The sequence below is a fragment of the Ornithodoros turicata genome, chromosome 6 (genome assembly GCF_037126465.1).
Source record: "Ornithodoros turicata isolate Travis chromosome 6, ASM3712646v1, whole genome shotgun sequence".
NCBI lineage: Eukaryota > Metazoa > Arthropoda > Arachnida > Ixodida > Argasidae > Ornithodoros > Ornithodoros turicata.
Window position 1 is genome coordinate 39,687,097 of NC_088206.1, and position 22,306 is coordinate 39,709,402.

A 22,306-nucleotide genomic window follows, 5' to 3' on the forward strand; every position below is an offset into this window, starting at 1 on the left:
AATACAATCGTTGCATCACTGGTGCGAATGTGGTAAACAGTAATTCAAATTACATTGCTACACTGTGCTTCTGGTGGAAGATATACATAAAATTCATGGGGTCATTCATGATGGGCCGACAGCATATCTGCTGTAAATACAACCCTAGATCGAAAAAAAGGCCTCCTATCATATGCTTCGGCCCACTCCAAGTTAGTGAAGAGGGGTTTGACCAAATCGGTAATGGGTGCAGCTCTGTTAAATCGTGTCAGCGCAGTACTTCGAGACCCAAATAACTGACTGAGATGTGCTGGGTTTCCTGATAATGTGCTAGTCGATGTTGCTGAGGTTTTACTGAAGCAACTTAGGGGAACTAGTCCGAAAGAGACATTTGTCATGCCTCTAGCCAGGCCAGTGGTCATACCCTATGTTCATAGGGTATCTCACAATATAAAAAGGATTGCGGCCAGGTTTGATATGCAGGTTGTATTCTCTGCTCCGCGTAAGTTGCAAGGCCTTTGCTCCTGAAAAGCCTAAATTTCGGGGCTGTGGCATTCGCCAAAAGAAGCTTTTTGTTTGTTGTGTCTTCGACACCGTATATTCTATTCCTTTAGATGCCACTTCCCCAAATCTGCAACATGCTGGGACATACAAAAATTCCTGTAGATTGTGGTGCGTGCTATATTGATCAGTCGGGGCGCTGCTTGAATATCCGACGTTTCTAACATGCCTCGACCATAATCCGCACCCCATCAGGCCACCTTGGCCTACACTGTAGGGTCTGTGAATGCATACCATGCTTCGAAGAAACATCTGTTCTGTGCAGGAATACTGATAAGACTGTACGCGAGATAATTGAAGCTTTTTGTATTCACAGAAAAGAGATGCATTGTATCAGCGCCCCGTCCCTTGCGCTGACTGAGCTAGAAAAAGATTTTCTAAACGTGGAGTGTGGGGATGATCTTGGAGACCCATGTGGGCCACACTAAGGGAATGAAATTTTGTGTAGCTAGTGCGCCAACTATCATTCTTGTGATTGTTTAAATATGCCTGCACAAATAAAATTTCCGTCAGTTTAGGGTCTGCAGATACGTTTGTCTCTTTGCTTGAGCTCCTCTTCGTCCCGTCTGAGTGCTGCAGTGTAGCGACATGTCAATGGTTGCGTCGTAAACCGTTTATAAAACCCGATCACGACACACTCGTTATGTCAAATGAGATGGGCCCTAGCAAGCGGCCACCACCCACAGAAGAGGAGCTCCTCGACCGGAAACGGCGCACGCAGACGGGACAAGATGAAGTATGTGTGTCGCTTCATTGCACCGTTCTGGCGCGTGAGAGAAACTCGTATCCTCAACCCAATACTGAAACACGACGGTAACAAGGCCGGTGATAATGCAAAGACGTTCAAGGGCGTCGCATCCGTGGTCCCGGCGTATTGCGTCCTTGTATTCACAGTGAGCTGCGTCGTGAGTTGCAATGTGGCTATCTGGCATCGTAACAAAAATCTGGCGTCTTCTTGTACGTGACGTCGTGAGTCTTCATACACGATGCTTCGCATATCGTAGAGAAAAAGCGAAGTGGTTTCTGCACATTTTTTTACAGTTCGTTGTCATTTTTCCTTTTGCAAACTGTGTTCTCCTAAGTTGGAGTTTGTCACGTTTCTGTTATATGGTGGCCCTGAAGTTGCAACTTCCTCGTTGCACCTCCTGTACACAGTTGGTGTGGTTACACTATCAATGCGGGTTTCATGCCAAAGCAGCATGCTTCTTTTGTTATTAGTATTACAGACGTACTACAAGCAAGATACAGAGATGTCATCCAGTGTTGTTAGTTTGAATTGTGCTTTCGTTTTCTTACCTCTATGAGAGATTTTGCATCACTAGAAAGTCTGTCGAGTGTTACATCTTCAGCTTCGTTTGCATTGTATCTAAACTAACTAATACTTTGTGCATTGTATACATTGTATCTAACCATCAAAACACTTTTTTTTCCTTACAAAGAAGCAAACAAAATTTGATTATCTAAAAACTGTGATTCAGTGTTTGTGTTCCCCGGTGTCATTTTTTGCCTTATCCGAAACATGGACAAGTAAATTTCATGAGCTCCTTCTTCAGCTTAACGGTTATACTGCGGAATTCTGTAAGAGAAGCGACTCCCATGGAGGTGTAGCACTATATATTCACAATGACCTTCCTTATTCACGCAGAGACGTAATCCGTATGAACGCACCTCTGGTTGACTCATTATTTATTGAAGTCTCCACTTGTCCACCCTCATTAAGCAGCCTTCCGGGTCGTCCGCTTATTATCAGGTCTGTTTATAGGTCCCCCAGTAATTGCATCACCCTGTTCTTAACTGGGCTTAATGATCTACTGCACGTTCTCTGCACATCCAGGTAAAACGTTATTCTTCTTGGTGACTTTAACATTGACCTTCTCAAGCGACGCACAATGACGATAACGATAAGTTCAGAATAACTATTTTGCGTAATAACTATAATAGTGAATAACTTAATAATAGTGAAAATTGTGAATAACTATATTCAGAATAACTATAATAACCCACCAGCATGATTGTGCAGTGACACGCTACTTACTTGTGAATATGAGCGCTCATAGGTTCGCGCTGCCCTCGAAGTTCGAAATATGCTACTTTGCGGACAGTTGTGTTTAGAGACAAGAGTCTGAAATCCTCATGATTAGTTATGCAGTCGTAGTGCAATTTCTCAGCAGCGGTCCCGAACTCCTTGCAGTATAAGCACTCGACCTCTTTCGGCAATATTATGCATGAACCACACCGGCACCTTAAAAAGACGGCGCTGTCAATCACGAAATTTACAGAAACTGTTCATGTGCTTCATCACGATGAATGCTAAAAGCTCATGTCTGTCGCAGCCAGAAGGGTAACGTTGTCTACTTCTTGTGTCCGATGCGTTTGGAACTTCGTCTTCATGCTGAACTCGATTCGCAGTTCAACATTTCGAAGGCAATTAAGGCTTACGAACTCTGCTGCACGTAGCAGAACTTCCCTCTCAGTTGCAGAAAGGTCGCTGAAAAGCTGACTTGTTGACTCCGCAGTGCTTCCTCCAGTCTCCCTCAGGTACCCGCGGACGCGGCTGTAGAATATGTACCACTGATCCCCATACACCTTGTTGCAAGCTCATTCGCCGAGACTGTGCGCGCGCTCCTATTGGTCGACAATGTTTTGAAATCGCATACCAGCTCCCGTGGCTCAGTGGCTAGCGTGCTGGCCATATCACATCGAGACTCGCCGTCGACTCACGTCGAATCCTGGTGCCGGCTGTGCTCTCTGGGGTTTTTCCTGGGTTTTCCTCAGACGCTTTCGGACATATGTCGGCACAGTTCCCCTAGAAGTCGGCCCAGGACGTCAGTCGTGACGTTGCCATCCTCTGTGAGGCCGACAACGGCGAGCCTTTTCACCACCACCACTTGAAATCGCATTATGTACGCGCGCATGTGCGTGCAGCGCCTTGGCCGTATCAGCATAGTTTCGAAATAGCGCGGCCGGCACGGCGTCCTCCTGTGTTCCGTGTGTTGGTGGTGTCAATTGACAGAACAGTTTGTAGAAATATGTTCACGGGCTGATTCGTGCGTCGGTGTGATTCTACGCGTGTTGTGCTGTTTCTGGACACAACTATTATCCCGCGAACGGTCTATCGACTGCGGAACTGGAATGCTTCATGAATTGCAGCGGTTGGAGCGTGAAGAACACGTTCGGGCGCCGTCCCGAGGACTGACAACAAAGACAGGATTACGTGTGAGACAAGCGCTTTCCTCTTTGCTGTAATGTATGATGCACTGCAGCAGCGAAAGAAGATGCTCATCATGTAATGATACGCACTCATGAGACTGGCTTGGTATTGGGAATTGAACAGTGTGCTCGTTTTGCGTCAAGTTGGAACTTGGTTAGACTGTGTTAGCAACGCAGTAGACTTTGTATTCACAGTGCACCCATGTATCAGACATTTGAATCAGTGCTTTGTGTGAGTAAATGTTTCCATTTACAAAAAGTCGCTTCAGTTATTTTGAATACCGGATAAAGGCGGCAGGCGTGAAATCCAGTAGAAGTCGACGGTAGCCAGAACCGACAGAAAAGTCAGCCAAGTGTTAAGGCTCCTGATTGCCGACTGGCTATGGATAATATCTACAACGTTGCAACTCATTGGTCGTGTACCCAGTGTTGTGTTGTGGGGGGCGCTGATAACCCGGCAACTTCCGCGCGATAGCGCAGATAGCGCAAGAGATAAAAGAGCGAGCGCTCGGGAAAAGAGGATTCGTGCGGCAGGCACGCTGGCAGACGGTCACAGAAGCGAGGAGCGACGAAGCGGGCAGACGGCCAGCAGCTGTGATGTGAGGCAATAAACTCTGTTTCTTTTGTTCAACTGCTGTGTCAGTGTTCTTCGGGGTTACGGCGGGGTCGAATACGGAACCACCCCGGGTTTGTGGGCCGAGGTTCCCACAGTGTGAATTATCTTAAACTATGGGCTTTATGGAGAGCTGTTGGAGCCTGCTTCCTCCTCCGACGTCCGTGTTGAAAACAGCACCAACCAATACGGAAACTGCGGAAACCACCGATCTTCCGGTGCACACTTTCTTCCAATAAACGTCACGTGCGTTTTACGTCACACACTAAGAAAAACCTATGCATAATAGCTAGACTTTTGCGCTGATCGGACGAGTTGAGGGGTGAAAACGAAACCGCTTTTCGGCTCCTTGTTTAGAGTAGTTGAAGCACCACAGAGACGAAACGTTTCAATTGTAACTTGGGGGCACCATGTATAGGTTCGTTACCTTTACAAACAAAAACATTTACCTGGTTCTGGTCAGAGACCCTCTAACTTCGTCTGTCATGTTAATGAGGATCCAGTCTGTAGACGTTCGTTCTTTCTTTTTATTTGACCACGCTTTTACGTCTTCCTTGGCGACAATGGATCAAGGTCCTCTAAACAAAATTGCACGTGCTATAACGGTCAACGCGCTGCAATTCGCGACCTCAAATACTGAGTTTGCCGCGGCATACGATCGTTTTGCCTGGGCGGAAAGAAACTGCACTCTTAAAAATGAACTTCATCGCATAGCACGCTCCTAGCCAACCATCGTCCCGAATGACATCGGTCTCCCCCCTGATTTGTTTGAAACAGGAGGTACACCTTTTTATACTGCTTATGCAGTACATACTTTGTACGAAACACGTAAACGTACACGTCCTGTTTTCAACAAATCAGGCGCAAGAACGATGTCACTAGGAATGATGGTTGGCTAGGAGCGTGCTAGGCGATGAAGTTCATTTGTAAGAGTGTGCGGTTCCACTGGCGTGTCAACAAAATGGCGCCGAGTTGCAGATTTTATCCAATGGGAGAGCGGCGCTGTCAATATTGCCAGACGTCTGTCGGCATAGTGCCGGGGAAAAGGAATGCAATACTCCGAACGAAGCTATTCCGTGACTCTAGCTACCACCAACGAGCGGGACACTCGTTGGTGGTAGCCGCTGGTAAACGTGTGTTTCGAAGTCGCTTTTTTTTGGCAGCGGCCACAATTAGCACAAGTGCCAACTTATGCCGGAATCGGCGCTTCGCCGAAATAAAATTGACTTCATTTTAATGGGGACAGTACTCCTTCGAATTCCTTTCTGGAGAAATCGCATTAAATTGACTGTTCTGTTCTTATAGACGATGCCGCGGCTGTGAAAACATGGACTCATCACACAGAACATCTGCAGGGAGATCGGCACAATACTGAGTGAGATCACTTTAGCCCTTACGTATTAAATATGTGTCGTATCTATTTTTGCGTCCCGTGTACTTCCTGTCAGCGTGAACCCACGCATCGGTGAGAGCCTTCCCATGAGCATAGCATTTTCAAGGAGACACTCTCGCTCCGGTTGTTTTGTACAACATTTTTCTCCCGCTGCAGCTTTGACAAAGATGCGCTTGGATCCGTAAATTGTACGTTTTCAGAGCTCGTTTTATTGTTTTCATTTCATGAAACTTTATCACATCACATCACTCGCAGCGGATCTTCATGTCGGCGAAGAAAATCGGCCAGCCCCAAACCTTCCACAGCAGTCGGCCGACTCGTGTTTTCCCCGATTTTGTTGGCAGATTTATCGGTGTTGACGGTCACACTTGGCCGACATTTTGCGTTGTTTCTGTCAGCTATCGTTGTCGTCCTAGTGTGAGTTTGAAATCGGCCAACATCGTGTCGACCGACGGTTGCCGTCGTCGTCGACCGTCGGTGCCGTGTTGGGATCGGCCGACTGCCGACTAACCTGTGTGTATCTTGCTTCAGAGACTCACACAGAAAAGTTCAAATGGTGATCCAAATATGCTTTTAGCGAGTGATGAAGATGATGAATATAGAGATTGTTCGTCTGATCCACATTACGAAGTTTGTCTGTCTGTGTGTTCCAGCCTCAGAACAGTGACATTCCACAGGGTCAAGAAGTAATAGAAGACACTGCGCACCGTCTGGCGTGCTATACTTTGGAACAGCACTTCTATGTCAAGCAAGTAAAGACCCAAGTACCATTTCATATGATTCGCCATTGCGGTCATCAGGTCGGGCATTTGCCAGTTATAATTGTCACTCGGTCCGTGCCCGGTGCAATGCAAAGTTCGTGTATAAATAGACGACTCACTACTGTATATGCCACATGCCATTACAGCACATCATGTCATCCAGTGGTTATTTAGACACCGTTCAACAGTTCTCGGATTGAATTTGCGAAACCTGTAACCCTTGGGGTCGCAGCCGGCAGCCAAGCAGTCGAGTGTTCAGGTTCGGTCGTCTCAAGCAACTGAACGACAGAAGGAAAAACATTTGTTTCGAACTCGTAAAAGATAATGTGCACTGACGAAGTGCCCGGCCCTTTGAAGGTAGAAATTTAATAAGGCGTGAGAGAGAGCACATAACCTTCTTCGCAAGAGTTTTGGGGCAGACTCCATCGTAAGTACGCTACGCGGTGGTTGCTCCCTGAACTAATCCGATTTGTCTGCCATGCAGTTCTGCTCATGAATGACCGACGTTATCCTTTTTTCAACGTGACCACCGCCTTCTGAACCAAGCGCCTTTGGTGGCATACCGGTGTGCACAGACGTTCCGAGGCCTTCGCGAATGAGTCTGCAGTCGAAAGAGTCTGCAGGACTGACCTCTAAAATTCGTTTATTTAATATCTAAGCAGCAGGAAAAAAAAAAGAAGCGGGAAATATCTAAGCTGCAAAAAATTGCAAAGTAGATTATCGGGAGATGCCGAACGTTTTGATATCGGTTTCATAGCTGGGTTTCCGGATGCGATCATCTCTTTAATTAACACTCAAATAAGAGCGATATTATACAGGGTGTTTCCTTTTATCTGCAACAAATTTTCATGAAAAGGGGAGTTTTCTTAAGGCAGTTTTACTTTTGGCATTCGATTACTCGGCGGGGCTGTTACTAGGGGTCCAATTTTTTCCTCACTTAGGGGACCAATTAACCAAGTTAACCAAGATATTTTAATCAATTTTTTAATTATTGACTTTAGGGAGCACATTGCAATTGTAATATTAAAGCCTGATCACCACATGATCCGCTAGAACCACTGATGAAGTACTAAAGTAGTCTGAGGATCATGTGTTGACCAGGCTTTAATATTGCAATTGCAATGTTCTCCCTAAAGTCAATATTAAAAAGTTGATTACATATATCTGTTAATTAGTTCCCTAATTGAGCAAAAAATTGGCTTCCTAGTAGCGGCCCCGTCGAGTAATCCAATGCAAAACGTAAAACCGCCCTAAAGGCAACTCCAATTTTTAGGAAAATTTGTTGCAGATAAAAGGAAACATCTTGTATATAGACACACTAAGGAGGATATTCGGGCCTTCTTTATGAACCAATAGTGTTGTTACAGCCTTAAGAAAACATCATTTCAGTAAGCCCATGCTCACTTGTTACGAATATAGTTGTTCACTGTGGTTTCTATAATACCTGTTTGTTTTCATTTTTAATACTCGATGCACGCTGTTGCTGCCGAGAAGTGGTCATCACAGCCTTGTCGAGTTACCAGTTTGGTAACTTTTTGTCATGCCATCAAATTATGTACCGCTGTAAATGGAATAAATTGAATTGCATTGAATCCCCATCGAAAATAATTCCTGAGGTTACCTCAGAGTCTGAGGTCTTGAGGTATTATGGGGCATCTGAGGTCTTGAGGTTGACCCAGAGCTTGAGGTTCTGAGGTTCCCTCAGAGCTTGAGGTGCTGATGTTACCTCAGAGCTTGAGGTCCTGGGGTTACCTCAGAGCTTGGGGTTCTGAGGTTACCTCAGAGCTTGAGGCCCTTCGGTTACCTCAGGGCCTGAGGTTTCCACAGAGTGGACCTGAAGGCCTGGACAACACAGAGCGCCCGTAGCCCAACTTCGTGTTCAAAGACGTTTTATTGGTATTGAGGTCATCAGGTTTTAAATACTTTTTCAGACACTTTAATTTGGCGTTCAGTGTCGCGACTCTCTTCATTTTCTTTCTGGTTTCTTCGCCTTCCTCCGCTCTGCTCTTGAAGTACTGGAAGTATGCACCTAGAAATAAAATTCTGTTCAGGTACGATAACCAAAGAGGGAATACAAAATAATACACGAAATACCGAATTGTGATTACAAAATTGAGTGAGCATGTCTGCATCTACGAAAGTAATTTACTCCCCGCAGTGACAAAACTATAAAAGTCCATTACTGTAAATTGCCATATTGAAAACGTAGACGGTTGTGACCACAGGCATACCTAGAGTCTCCAAATACGCTTAGTAGCTCTGTGCATACCAAGAATATGCGTATACGTTTTGAAGAAGAAAAAATAACGATAAATGCTTGTCAGACCAGAGGGATGAACAGTCTGGTGAGCAGCAGTCTCAGGCACGTTGTCGAATGAAAAGCAACAGAAGGACATAAATTTGGTGCCGATAGTACACACTTCAAGATACGTAAACACTCACATTATCCCCATTATCCTGCGTTTGTTGTGGTTACGGCTCACGCCTTGATGTTTTTCCTACCCGCTTTCGTTCGCTGCAGGCATTGGCGATATCCTCAGTGCGAATCACGGGACATGCAATCTATCTGAAATGCATCGCAGGGAATCTGAAAATACGGTATCACAAATACTAGAAATTCAAAGTTACATTAACATCTAAAGGGTCACTTTCCGTTCACAAGATATTCAAGCATAATTTTTCCTTTGAAACAAGGCACACACACGCATGCACACACATACAGCAAAAACTATATACAAGAAAATTTTCTTCACGTACCTTCCAGAAAAAAGCTTCCACGGGTTCTCTCGCCATCCTTCCGGAAAATAGCGTCCATTGGATATTCCGCGTTCCGATTGAAAATCTGTGCCATCGTTGACTTCAGAAAAATTCCTCACGTCTTCCACAGAAGCAACAACTCGAATGTCGTCAAGAACCTCACGTACACACACGTCATCATGACACCTTATTAATAAGCGGCACACAGGACGAAGCAAATACACACGCATGCCATGGAAGCTGGCGCGTGACTGCCCTAAGCAGAGGGAGGCGATTCCGCGAACTGCGTTACAAAAGCGGGAACTTAATGTAACTCCATGCAAAAAAGAGGGAGAAATAGGGATGTGTGCGTGGAGTGAAGCCACTGAGTGGAGCTGTAAAAACGACACCGACGCATGTTTCCCGCGTTGTATTTTTTTTTTTTTTTTCAAACCAAAACTCAACGAAATATTCCATCTTTTGTAGATTATTTGCACAACATTTCACTGTGGCGTACGCCAACCTGTTTGAAGCTCATAGAAGCAGAAAGTATCGCAACAACTCCTGTTTGCAATTTTATCTGTCCATTCTAGCCACTAATACAAATTCAGTTGTGAACCTACCGTTTACCCTATATTGCGTGTATTGTGTTTTCAGATGACTGGTCAAGCAAAAATCTGTAGTGTATTTTTCACACGAGTAATATGATTTCTGTTTGCATATTACCAAAACCCCCGAGACTAGGGAGCTACGAAAACAGACGCGCGCGGACAGTGTCCGTCTGTTTTCGTAGTTTCCCAGTCTCGGGTTTTAGTAATATGATTTATAATCTCCAGCTCGCTTGCTTTTTAGCAATTCTTTTATTGTGATTCTTGTGTAACATTCGTATTGGTGTAGAAGTTGTGGGCGCTAGCAGAGCTGTAATATATAACAAAATATAATTAAATTTATGCCTTCCTGATGGTTTATGTGGATGGCACTTACGAAATTTCAGGTTTTGGCGTTACGGTTTGGCGTAGGCTTAATTAACGTTGCCAATTTAAGGAAGGTAACATAATTAAATTACAAGTCATCAAACTAAATTCTTCTCCAAAAAACCTTGCGAACCTCTCCAACGAAAAGGTCCCCTGAGAAATTCCCAAGGCTGTAAGGTGTACCAAGGTGTGAGGCCATATGTTGAATCTCAAGATTCGCTAACTGTATAGAGAGCTACGGCCTGGTCAGAGGTCTTGAGGCGGAACCTTAAAAGAACCACAGCAGGGTGTGGGGTTCTGAGGTAGAACCACAGAATTTCTTGAGGTAACCTTAGAAGAACCACAGCCGGGTCTGAGGTCCTGAGGTAGAGCCTCAGGATTTCTTGAGGTAACCTCAGAAGAAATACAGGCAGTTCTGAGGTAACCTCAGACAACCTCCAGATATCCTGAGGTAACCTCAGGATTTCTGGGGTAACCTCAAGACATTTTTCCAATAGGGATTTAATAAAAGCAACCGTATCTTACCCATCTGCCGCCTAGCGCCCTGTTCCAACGCACCAACAACAAGGCGTTACTCCAATTTACTGTGCTCAAGCGTACCAAATGGAGCTACCTGGTTGTCAGATTGCTGGGATAATTCGCTTCTCACTTCTTGCTCCAAGGAAGGTATTGGCGTTTCGTTTACAGTGAACGTGAAGTCTCGTCTACATGAACTCCTGCAAGAAAAAAACATATGTGTTTCAGCCTGTGGAACGTCCCGACTTACACCGACTTCAATGCTGCGTTCAAAGACGTTGAAGAGCTTGAAAGTACGATGGATTTTTATTTTGTTTTTCACAGGGTTGAAATTGCACTCGAAACCACATCATCGTCAAAAGTAACGTGCTCGAACGTGTTTTTACAACCGGGTGCGGTATAGATGAGCGTAGCTTGGTTATACTTGAATCTCTGGCTCCGGTTATTATATCCATCCTCCAGGAGATGAGGCGCCTACAGACGAGTAGTGGTCACGAAGTATCCCTACAGTAGATACCGTGACATTGTGGCGTCCACGGGAATGAAGCAGCTGCTGCAGCGGTGTATGAGTCCCAATGAACAATATCTATTATCCTCTCCAAAGGGGAGAGAAGAAGCTACCTTGCCGCTATGGTAATGTCCCTGTCCCATCCACAATGCTGTCAAGATGTCCCATCAAGGACCCTCATGACAGAAGTGGTTCCCGATTTATCCCTCAACTTGCCCAATCGGCTGCCTGGCAACTTTTAGTCCATTGTACACAGGCTCCGCCTTTGTGTCGCCTGCACCCCACTCTGCTTCTCACACAGGCTTGGTCACTCTGACATCATGTTATGCTCCGGGTGTGCCATGCTAGCAGATATCCCGGACTGTGTCCTCTTCAGAGGGGTATATATGTTTATTATAAAAAAAGGAGGGAAAGATTAGCCTGCGCTACGGCGGCTGGCTATTCCCAACAAAGAAAGAAAAAGAAGAAAAAGGAAACAAACAAACAAAAAAGGAAAACAAGGTTCAACAAAAAAGGTTGGGAAACCGACTGAAGCCAATCACTGCCGCTCCGTTCACTTTGGCGAGAGTCCCTGGACGGACATCCTGCAACGTGCCCTGCAGATTTTCCTCGATTTTCTGCAAGACAGCGGTCTCCTTTATGTTATTTAATCCTGATGTGCGGTCTTGCTACCGTCTCTCCCCCCTCGTTCTCTCATTGTTATTTTACATCTCAGGCAGTCCCGTCAGCACTGGGGTAGTGGGCCGCAGCCCAGGTGGCCGGTTTCACGTCAGTTCAGGCAGGGGAGTCCCATCAACCTCCTATATTTTCATTACTTTTTATATTTAGAAGCTCATCGTACATGATGATCAACAGCGGTAAAATTAATAATTTCTACGGAATAGTTTTTAAAAAAATCGAGAAAATCCGGCCCTGAATTCGAGTGTTTCAGTTTTGCCGTGTTTGCACGCGTATATCTCCTGAGTTCTAAAAGATATTGTATTGATTTTTTTATGCTTTAGTATGCCTACAGGCCAGCAGTCCGAGCGCAAATTTTGGCACGCAACTGCAACGCTGTGTGCTATAAACAATGGCAAATATGCCCTCTCGCGCAGTTTTCTTCCAACTTCGACGCGTGATTTCTCTGGTTGTAGATGTCCCTCATTACCATACCTGGTATCAGTTCACTCAGCTCACAGAGCTTTAATGCTCTTTCATCTTATGTATCTATCGTGCGTATACCTCCCACGGGTATCTGCTGAAACAGGCAAATGCTTAGGCATATTTCGACAAGGATTTTGCGCGTCCGTTTCTCAAAAAGGCCCGTTTTGATTTCATTCATATTTTTCCAGGACATGTTAGATCTTTCATTTGACGTAAAACAATTCTGCTTCAAAAGGCATACACCTGCGATTAGCGCGTCAAAACGCGGCCCTACTCTGCATGCGTACGTGTCGGAGCCCGGCTGCCGGTACCGCGGGATGGCGGGCCTCCTGTCGATGTCGTACAAGAAAGGGACAACTTTGTGAAATCAAAAGCGGTAGTTTATGTCGATATATTTTCAAGGAAAGCGGAAGCAGTATTTTGCAATGACAGCGACAAATGATTTCACTCACTTTCTATGAAAACGAAACTTTTCTGTATTCACTGTCCACGGCACGAGTTGAGTGTAGTGTGAATGTTTCTCGGCCTCGACTTTCCGATGTCATGCTTTGCCACGCATGCGGACCTTGTATGCCACTTTGATGCAATGTACATTTACCCATTCCGTATTTTTTTGCATTGTAAAATAAGCCACGTCCTCTGTGCGCACATGGAGTAAATGGACGCGCTTGAGGTGTTTTGGCAAGCACGTTATTGTACCTTGTGACCCTAAGATGACATCTCGCTCGGATGAACGCAAGTTAGGTGTCGTGGGATGGTGCTTGGTTATTTCACCGATCCTGTCACAGGCACTTTTCTCGTGGTTTGTTCCTGTGAACGGCCATGTCGCGCTCCCAAAAGTAGATTTGGAGAGCTCATGAAGCCTATGCCGATTTTTAAAATGGCTCGCCGCTCCATCTGACACGTAAATCATTAGCTGCAAGAGGAACATTCTCGTCAAGCCACTCTTCAATAGCGATGGAAGCTAACAGTGACTGTGCTGAATCGTGACACAAGTCTTCGCTCACCACACCAAAACTGTGTGTTTCCGTGCCAGCTGTTACCACACATGTGAATATGGAAATCTGTTTTTTCTGCAGTAGCACGCTTGCATTTCGCTCAGCATGGCTACTGTCCAGTTTTCAGCGAAATCGAAGTGCATGATGTGCGTCTTGGAAGCCAGATTAGTATTTTTCTCCCGTATGGCTCTGCTCTGAACGTCTCTAATGTAATTATGACAAATGTGAGAACCCGCCCACTTCCTTAGCTCTGACAGGAAATGTACTGCTGCAACTTCAGCACAGAACACGCGTTTTGTGCTGAAAGCCCTCTGCATAACTTAAAAATATCGTAAAATAAAGTAAAGCACGCTACGTAGGAACTTGCGGGAGCTATTGAAAAAGCAACACCTAACTCAATATTTAAGTGTACTGTATGCGTATCACAGTGTACGCAGCTTGCAAGAGTGGGGTTTTACCTTCGCTGATGATTTAGTCGTTGAAATACGGCTTTACGGAAACGTAGGATTTCATTCAGATGCTTTCTGGGAAATAACGAACTCCCAGGCATGGATTCTTTCTTCAGCAGGACTTCAAAAGTTTGCCGACAAATAGCTCAGGTAAGCCTAACGCCAGAAAGCCTTGCCAAAACAAAGGGCACATCGATGCAGGAGGCCCGCCGTCCCGCGGTACCGGCAGCCGGGCTCCGACAGGTACAAACGCACAGTAGGGCCGCGTTTTGACGCGCTAGTCACCAGTGTACGCCTTTTGAAGCATATTTTTTTGTACGTCAGATGAAAGGTCTGACATCGGGCCATGTCCTGACAAAATATAAATGAAATCAAAAGGGGCCTTTTTGAGAGACGATCGTGCAAAACCGTTGTTTTTTCGAAATATGCCTAAACATTTACCCGTAGGAGGTATGCGCACGATAGATATATCAGATGAAAGAGCACTAAAAGCTGAGTGAACTGATACCAAGTATAGTAATGAGGGACATCTACAACTAGAGAAATCACGCGTCGAAGTTGGAACAAAACTGCGAGAGAGAGCATGTTCGCCATTTTTTATAGCACAGAGTGTTGCACTTGAGCGCCAAAATTTGCGCTCGGTGTGATGTGATGTGATAGAAAAAGCAAAAAATGGGGACTGCCCACCTGTAGGCATACTAAAGCATAAAAAATGTTCACTATAATATCTTTTAAGACTCAGGATATATACGCGTGCAAACACGGCAAAACTAAAACGCTCGAATTCAGGGCCGGATTTTCTCGATTTTTTTGCCCTAAAAATATTCCGTAGAAATTATTCACTTTACAGCTGTTGATCATCATGTACAATGAGCTTCTAAATAAAAAATAAAAATAACAACATAAATATAAATAAAATAATAACATAATATAATAAATAAAATAATAAAATAATGAAAATCCCGGAGGTCGATGGGACCTCCCTGGATGAACTGACGTGAAACCGGCCAGGTGGCGAATTTGCCCATTCATCATCATCAGTGTATTTGTTGTTGTTTGGTTATACTGACGGATACCGATGTATAACGTAGAATAGGTGTCTATTGTTTGCCTGCGGGGATGTAAATTTTGCGAATCTAGTATGTGGACGAAAACTTTGATCAAGATTCGTCAGTACGACCGTTCTCATGAGAAGTCTCTCACAAACGACCCTCGCATAGTGACAACTATAGAAACGTGAAATCTTAGTACTCAGCAGAGGAAAGCATTACATATCGTTTGATCCCGCGGTTATCAGCTAGAAGACGATCCTAATGTGTGTTAGACAAAGCTTCTAATATAGAAGCGCTCTTCACGAACTTCTTATTTTTTATATTTCTTTGGTTTCTGTGTTTTCGGATATTGGCGGAGTCTTTCCCCTTCTCCCCCGAACCAGTGGAGGGGGCGGAGGGAACTGCCGGACCAGGGGTCCTCCTGAAGGAGACGAGGGTCCGCAACGGCCCGGGCTGGCGAGAAGTCTGTCGCCAGTGGGAAGGGAGACAAGCGAAGATGTTGTGTCTGCCTCACCGCGCACTTCAGGTACCAACCTTCTTACTGACCTCGGCACCGAGAGTGTGGCATTTCACGAGCAGGATGACATTCGCCTGCGTATGGAGGTACAGTCATCTGACCCAAGTCCAGTGTGTCTGGACGACTGCAAAGCGCACCAGGATAGCTTCCAAGTAGTACGGTGTAAGAAGAGCTGTGCCGACGGTATACTTGTCGTTTTTCGCTGTATGAACCCTCTCGCCTCTTTCTGCGGTGTGGACTCCAACCCCGTCGCAGGCAACGTCCTGTCGGCAACACAAGAGACGGTGCTCCGTCACCGCATCAATAAGAAGGGTACTTTCATTGTGCATGTGCCATCTGAAGATTCGGCGCGCCCCTTGCTCTGCGTCTCTGAATGTGGTATCACAGAAGTTTCTAGGCTCTCAAACTACCTTACCTTTTCTTTCTGGACCCCGAGGATGAACAAGTCGTGTGCGATTTTCGTCCGGTCTGGCATTCCTGTAGTCCACCGGACAGTGCGCACGCAGGGGATTGGTGACTATGTGGCCTACTCCGTTCGTCTGGGCTCCCTAGACCTCATGGTTGTCTCCTTTTATTTGCCCCCTGGCGTTCCCTACGACGTTGCTGAATTGGGCACGCTTAACGCCAGCCTCCCGTCGCCGGTTGTGTTTTGTGGTGATTCCAATGCCCATAATGTCGTTTGGGGTAGCACACGCACCGACACAAGAGGAGAGCGCCTCGCGGACCCCTTCGCCGACAGGACTCTAAGTATCGTAAACGACGGTTCTCCTACATTTCTTCAAGCCAAGTACAGCTCACGTAAACCTTAATAATAACACTGGAAAAAAGGTGGTCTCGTTCCCGAGCGCGATTACAGCAAACCTTGTGGCCGTCGGGAAATCTTAATTGAACAAAATTATTACGTTAGTTTAACGTAGGATTTTGTTCACTTAACGTTCCCCCAGTCCCACAGGGTAACTGCTATCGCGGTCGGAAATGAGACTGAATTTGTTCCAGTGTTATTATTAAGGCTGACGGGAGCAGTACGTCTCCCCATGTCTTGATCTTACCACTGTATCAACATCAGTGGGGTGTAGATGCCGACACTCTTGGAAGCGACCATTTGCCCGTTCTAATCGGCATCCGACGATCGTGTCAGCCTTCTACATCACGTTACATTAGGCGAACCAACTGGCAGCTTTATCAGACCACACTGGAGTCGGCTTCGTCAAACAATGCACTGGGAAACGAGCAAGATTTTCCCCTCACTGTGGCAGGCGTCGCGCAGGCTGCTACTAGCTGCTTCCGTGTCCCGGTGTGCTTTTCTGCGGTAGATGCTAAGTACGAGCGGCTTCGTGCTTTTCGCCGTCGCGTGGAAAGCCTTGTGCGACGCATCGGTCATGCTCCTGACCGCCTCAAAGCTCGGCGGGTTCAGAAAGCTATTGTGCGCCATCTGCGTCACCTTGCGCGGGACCAGTGGCGCCTCACCACTCTTTATCCCCTCTTACGCCACTCTCCCGGATATGAGGGGGTACTCCGAGAGCGCTCCTTCCCTGTATCTCAGCGGAACCCTTTCCGCTCCCTGTCTCTCAGTACATCACAGTCTCAACTACAAATTGTAGAATATTTCTGCGCAAGACTCACCACCAGCACCACCAGCCCAGCAACCCAGCCAAGCAGCCCCACTCCACGCGCCAAGTACTCCGGACCTGGACACGCCTTTCACCCTCCCTGAACTTGAAACGGCAGTTGCAGCCGCTCCTCCGCACACCTCCCCTGGGGCGGATCAAGTTACCAATAATGCGCTTTGGCACCTTCCCCTGTCTTGCTTGCACCTCCTGCGACTTCTCAATGAGAGTTGGTGCACCGGACAAGCTCCTGAGGATTGCAAAACTGCAATGGTGGTTCCTATCATGAAACCGTGCCAATCGCCGCACCACATTAACACTTTCCGTCCGATTGCCCCCACCTGCTGTATAGGGAAGACGCTTGAACGCATTTTTACACGCGATTTTTGCACGTCTAAATTGGTTCCTTGAGCGTGCTGAATATTTCCCGGAGGTGATGGCGGGTTTCCGCCCGGGCCCCTCAATGCTGGACTGTGTCATCAACCTAGTCAGACAGGGATAACAAGCCAAGGCAGAGGAATTATTGGCTGCCGCTGTGTTCCTCGATGTAAAGATAGCCTACAACAGCGTTTATCATGCTGCCATCCTTTACGCCCTTGCGGCAGCTCAAGTGGGCGCCTGCCCTCTGCGGTGGATACAAGACTTTTTATCAGGCCACTACCTCTTCGTGCGCACCGCTGATGGGGACACCACTAAGCACCACGTGACCCGTGGGATCCCGCAGGGCAGTGTCCTTAGACCCCCCCCTCTTTAATCTTACCATGACCTTACCCCGTTGCTCCCTGCTCATACGTCCATCACGATATACGCCGACGATATCTGTATCTGGACTTCCGCAACCCGCCGATATACGATCTAGCTCCGACTGCAACGCACTCTACACATAATTACCACCTACCTTGCCTTCCGTGGCGTAACAGACTCCCCGGCCAAGACTGTTGCAATAGCGTTCTTGCGCAAATGCTTCCGCAGGTATCCGCTCAACCTTGACGGCTCCCCCTTGACATTTGCCACGTCGTGCCGATACCTAAGTCTAATACCTGATCGCGACCTGACGTGGACCGCCATGTGAAGACTCGGCGGGATTACTATCCCGCCCACTCACATCTTCACATCTTGAAGATGATTACTACAAAGGCGACTGCCTCAGTTCACGTCCTCAGACGTATCGCTATTGTTTCCTGGGACCCGTCCTGCTCTGATCTTCATCCCGTCCACCAGGCCCTCGTGTTTGGGACACTCCGTTACAGCCTCCCAATCTTGCATGCCCTCAGCCAAACCCAGGAGCGCGATCTACTTAACACCCAGGCACGCGGCCTCCGCATTTATCTGGGAGTACCACGAACATCCGAGACTTACTGTACTCTTGCTGAAGCACGCGAGATGCCTGTTCCCTTCTGCACCGCTGTCGCTGTCAGCCAAGAGCTTCGCACTGCTTGGTCATTTGGCAACTTATAATAAGTAACACTTGAATGCTCCCATGAATTGCTCTAACAGCGTAGCACCGTCGCATTCTCCACAAGTTCACCGTGGCACCTCACGTATCTTATCGCTTCAGCTCATAAAAGGCAAGGTCAGCACAAGGAAGTGCGCTTTTCAAACGACGTCGTGCCAAAGAAATATTCACATGCTTTGTTTCGCGCATAGCAATAACATAACAGCTGTTTGCCAATGTACGATGCACAGAGAACGAAACCAAAGTAGCCAAGCGGCCAAACCAAGAGTCCATGCCAAGCCAAAGAGAGATAAACCTAGAGAAGTGACGTCGGTGCACCCTTGCGCAGGGTTTACCGGCGGTCTGACGGGCAGGCGTGGAAACTAAAAAAAATGTTTTCTAAAATACTGCAAACAGTTGGACCAAGATATATCGCACAATATTCAGTGTTCGCTAATGAACATACAGTGCGAGTATCGCTCAGTTCTGCGGCACTTCAAAATCGGCATATCTGATCTTTAAGATACAAAGCGTTGCACCTTGTTTGTTTCCACATCTGTTTACTTAACCGCTAAACGCACGCAATTTTTCTTGCTTTGTAGCTGGTTACAGCACGAGCGAAATGAATGTGCACGAGATAATAGAAACAGCAACAAATTATTTTACGGGGAATGTCCCAAACGGCAAAAGTGCGTCAAAGAAAGATATTTCTTTGACCTGGCAGGAGGCAGTGCACCACCCTTTCGGAGCGCAACACAGAAATATGTTCATTTTTACTCGCCTGCATTCTGTAGCTCACTTTGCGACACCCACGTAGCCTGCAGATATATCCTAGAGAAAACCGCAAAAGATACCGGTTCAACTGTTTGGTTACCGGTAACCGCAAATATTAAAACGGCGAATCCCGTAACCGAAACCGCTTTCAGGGTTCTGACACTGAACCGTAACCGTAACCGAACTGATATTCGTTTCGGTTTCAGTCCCTGGTATATACTCGCTATCTCATCCGTCACCCTCACCACTATCTCCGCATATTGACGATGACTGCCCTGACTCCGCTTTCGGCAAGGCCATCGCCCGCCTGAAGGACCATCTCCCTTCCTCCGCATCCGCTCCCTCTTATGCGCCAGCAATGTGGACCGTTTCTCGACCAGATATCTGCCCCTCTATCACTGGTCTTCAGCGCAAGCATCACAGTCCCGCACCTGTAGCCCTCCAACTCGCTCTCGACTTTCTGCACTCCACGTATCAGAACTATCGCCACGTCAACACGGACGGCTCAGTCACGGCTGACAGCTCGCACTCTAAGAAAAAAAGGAGTACTTTTGCTCCTTTTGGGGAGCAATTGCATTGCCACAAAAAATAGTCCCTTTCGGGAGTAAATGCACGGGAGTAAATGAATGTCACAGAGTGAAGACCGCATTTTACGCGCTGTTGTAAGAGTCCCAGGTACATAATTGGTGCGCATGCATGACAACAACAACAACAACATATATATTGTGATGATGAAGTGGGGAGGTTTTCCACTCTAGGAGTGGAACGCTACCCCATAGCTAGGGGTCTAATATGAGTGGTGACAATGATCAGTGATGACGATGAGAGATGACGGGAATGATCGAAGTGGCGATGACGATGCTGGACGTGATCGTGGTGGTGGGAGTGTCCGAGGGCGCTGCTGGGGTCATAGTGAGTCCTTTAGGCCTGTCGCCTCAAAGAAGTCAACCACGTGACGTAAGGCCGCCCTGGAGACGGCCGCGGTGTCCCAAGGGCCGAGGATGGTCGACAAGTTGAAGTGGCGGCAGCCAAGGGTGGCAAGCTGCGACTGCAGTGTACGCCTCTCGTTGACATAGGTCCGGCAGCTGAGGAGTATGTGCTCAACGTTGGCAAGTACGCCACACTCGTTGCACATAGGGCTAGCCTCACAGCCTAGCTGGTATCGATAAGACGGAGTGAAGGCCACATTCAGACGTAGCCTGTGGATGAGTGACTTCAGAGGACGAGGAAGCTTTGCAGGCAGTCGGTATGACAGCGTTGGGTCTACATTCCCAAAAGAGGACATAGTTGGAATGTCGTGTTGCCACTGTAGGGTAGACCAGGAATCGGACAAATGCCTGAGGAGGGATCTTCTGTCTCCTCTCGAGAGTATAATGGGCATAGAAGGTCGTTGTTGGTGTGCAGCGGCAGCGGCAGCGTCGGCCTCGTGGTTCCCAGTTATTCCGCAATGCCCTGGAACCCACTGAAAGGCAACGTAGTGGGAGCGATCTTGTAGGGACTTCAGGGCGCACAGGATGTCTATCACCACTGAGGCAAGGGAACCGCGGCTGCCCATGTTTTTAATGCACAGGAGAGCTGCTTTGGAGTCTGTGTAAACTACCCAGTGCCGTGGTTCACAGTCTTCCGCATATGTCAAAAATAACAAGATAGCATAAAGTTCAGCGGATGTCGATGAGGTACGGTGAGATAGACGACACCCACGTGTAACAGACTGTGATGGAATGGCAAAGGCTGCAGATGAAGTGTCCCTGGTCGACGATCCAGCCGTGTATACAGCGGTACTGTTGCGGTATTGAGCCTCGACGAACTCAAGGGTAAGTTGCCTAAGAATAAAATCAGGATAGTTCTTTTTGTTGTTCTTGAGGCCGGGGATGGAGACAGTGACAGACGGCGATGGCAACGTCCATGGAGGCACTTTGGGTGCCGTCTGGTCGACTATGAATTTGGGGATATGAGGTCTGAATGATGTCACAGCAGCATGAACCGTCGCGTTCCGTCTAGCGTGAAGCTTGCGAATCAGAGTGTGACGGTTATGATGGGCACGTAGACGCAGATAGTCTCGTGCAGTTTCCCGAGTACGGAGAACCTCAATGGGGATGTCCCTGGCCTCAGCCACTACTAGACGGGTTTCAGCGCCTCGTGGGACCCCAAGACATACCCGAAGGCTGCGCGCTAGCATGGCTCGAATCCTTTGAATTAGTGTCTGAGGAAGTCCGTGTAGGACGGGAAGGCTGTACATCACTGAGCCACGAACCAGGGCATTGTGCAGCATGAGGAGATCCTTCTCGTCTCGCCCCCATCTCATACCTGCGAAGTGACGAATCACGTTGACCCAGCGTTGGACTTTCTTTTCAATGACGTCTGTGTGGCGCTTCCACGACAAATTCCATGATAGAGTCACGCCTAGGAACTTGTGATGTGTCACCTGCTCCAGTGGGCTTTCACCAATATACAGGCGATATCTATGCATGTCTTTGCGCGTGAAGGCTAGAACTGCGCTTTTCTCTACGGATATCTCCATTCCTGCCTGGAGTAAGTAGAGGCGAATGGCATCTAACGTGCGCTGAAGACGCTGACGGAGTGCTGGACGGGAAGTGACTGTAGTCCAAACACAGATGTCATCGGCATACAGGGACAAGTTGACTTTCCGCTGAATGCAGGTTCCAATGCCCGCCATAACGGCATTAAAGAGGAGCGGACTTAGGACGCTTCCTTGTGGTACCCCCTGAGAGATGAGGAATTGCTCTGTGTCGCCTTGTCTTGTCCGGACGAAAATACCTCGTTGACTGAGGAAATCGGCTATCCAAAGCAACGTTGTACGTGAGAGCGCAGCGCTGTATAGAGCATGTAAGATTGATGGATGGCTAACGGTGTCGTATGCTCTCTTAACATCAAGAAATACCGCCGCCGAGATCTTCCTGCCTCGTCGTGCCTCTTCCACCGACGTGACCAAGTCGAGGACAGAGTCTATCGAACTGCGGTGCCGTCGAAACCCAGCTTGCTCTTGAGGGAAGAAGGCACGGCTTTCGAGCCACCACTCAATTCTACGCAAGACCATTCTTTCCATAACTTTCCCCAAG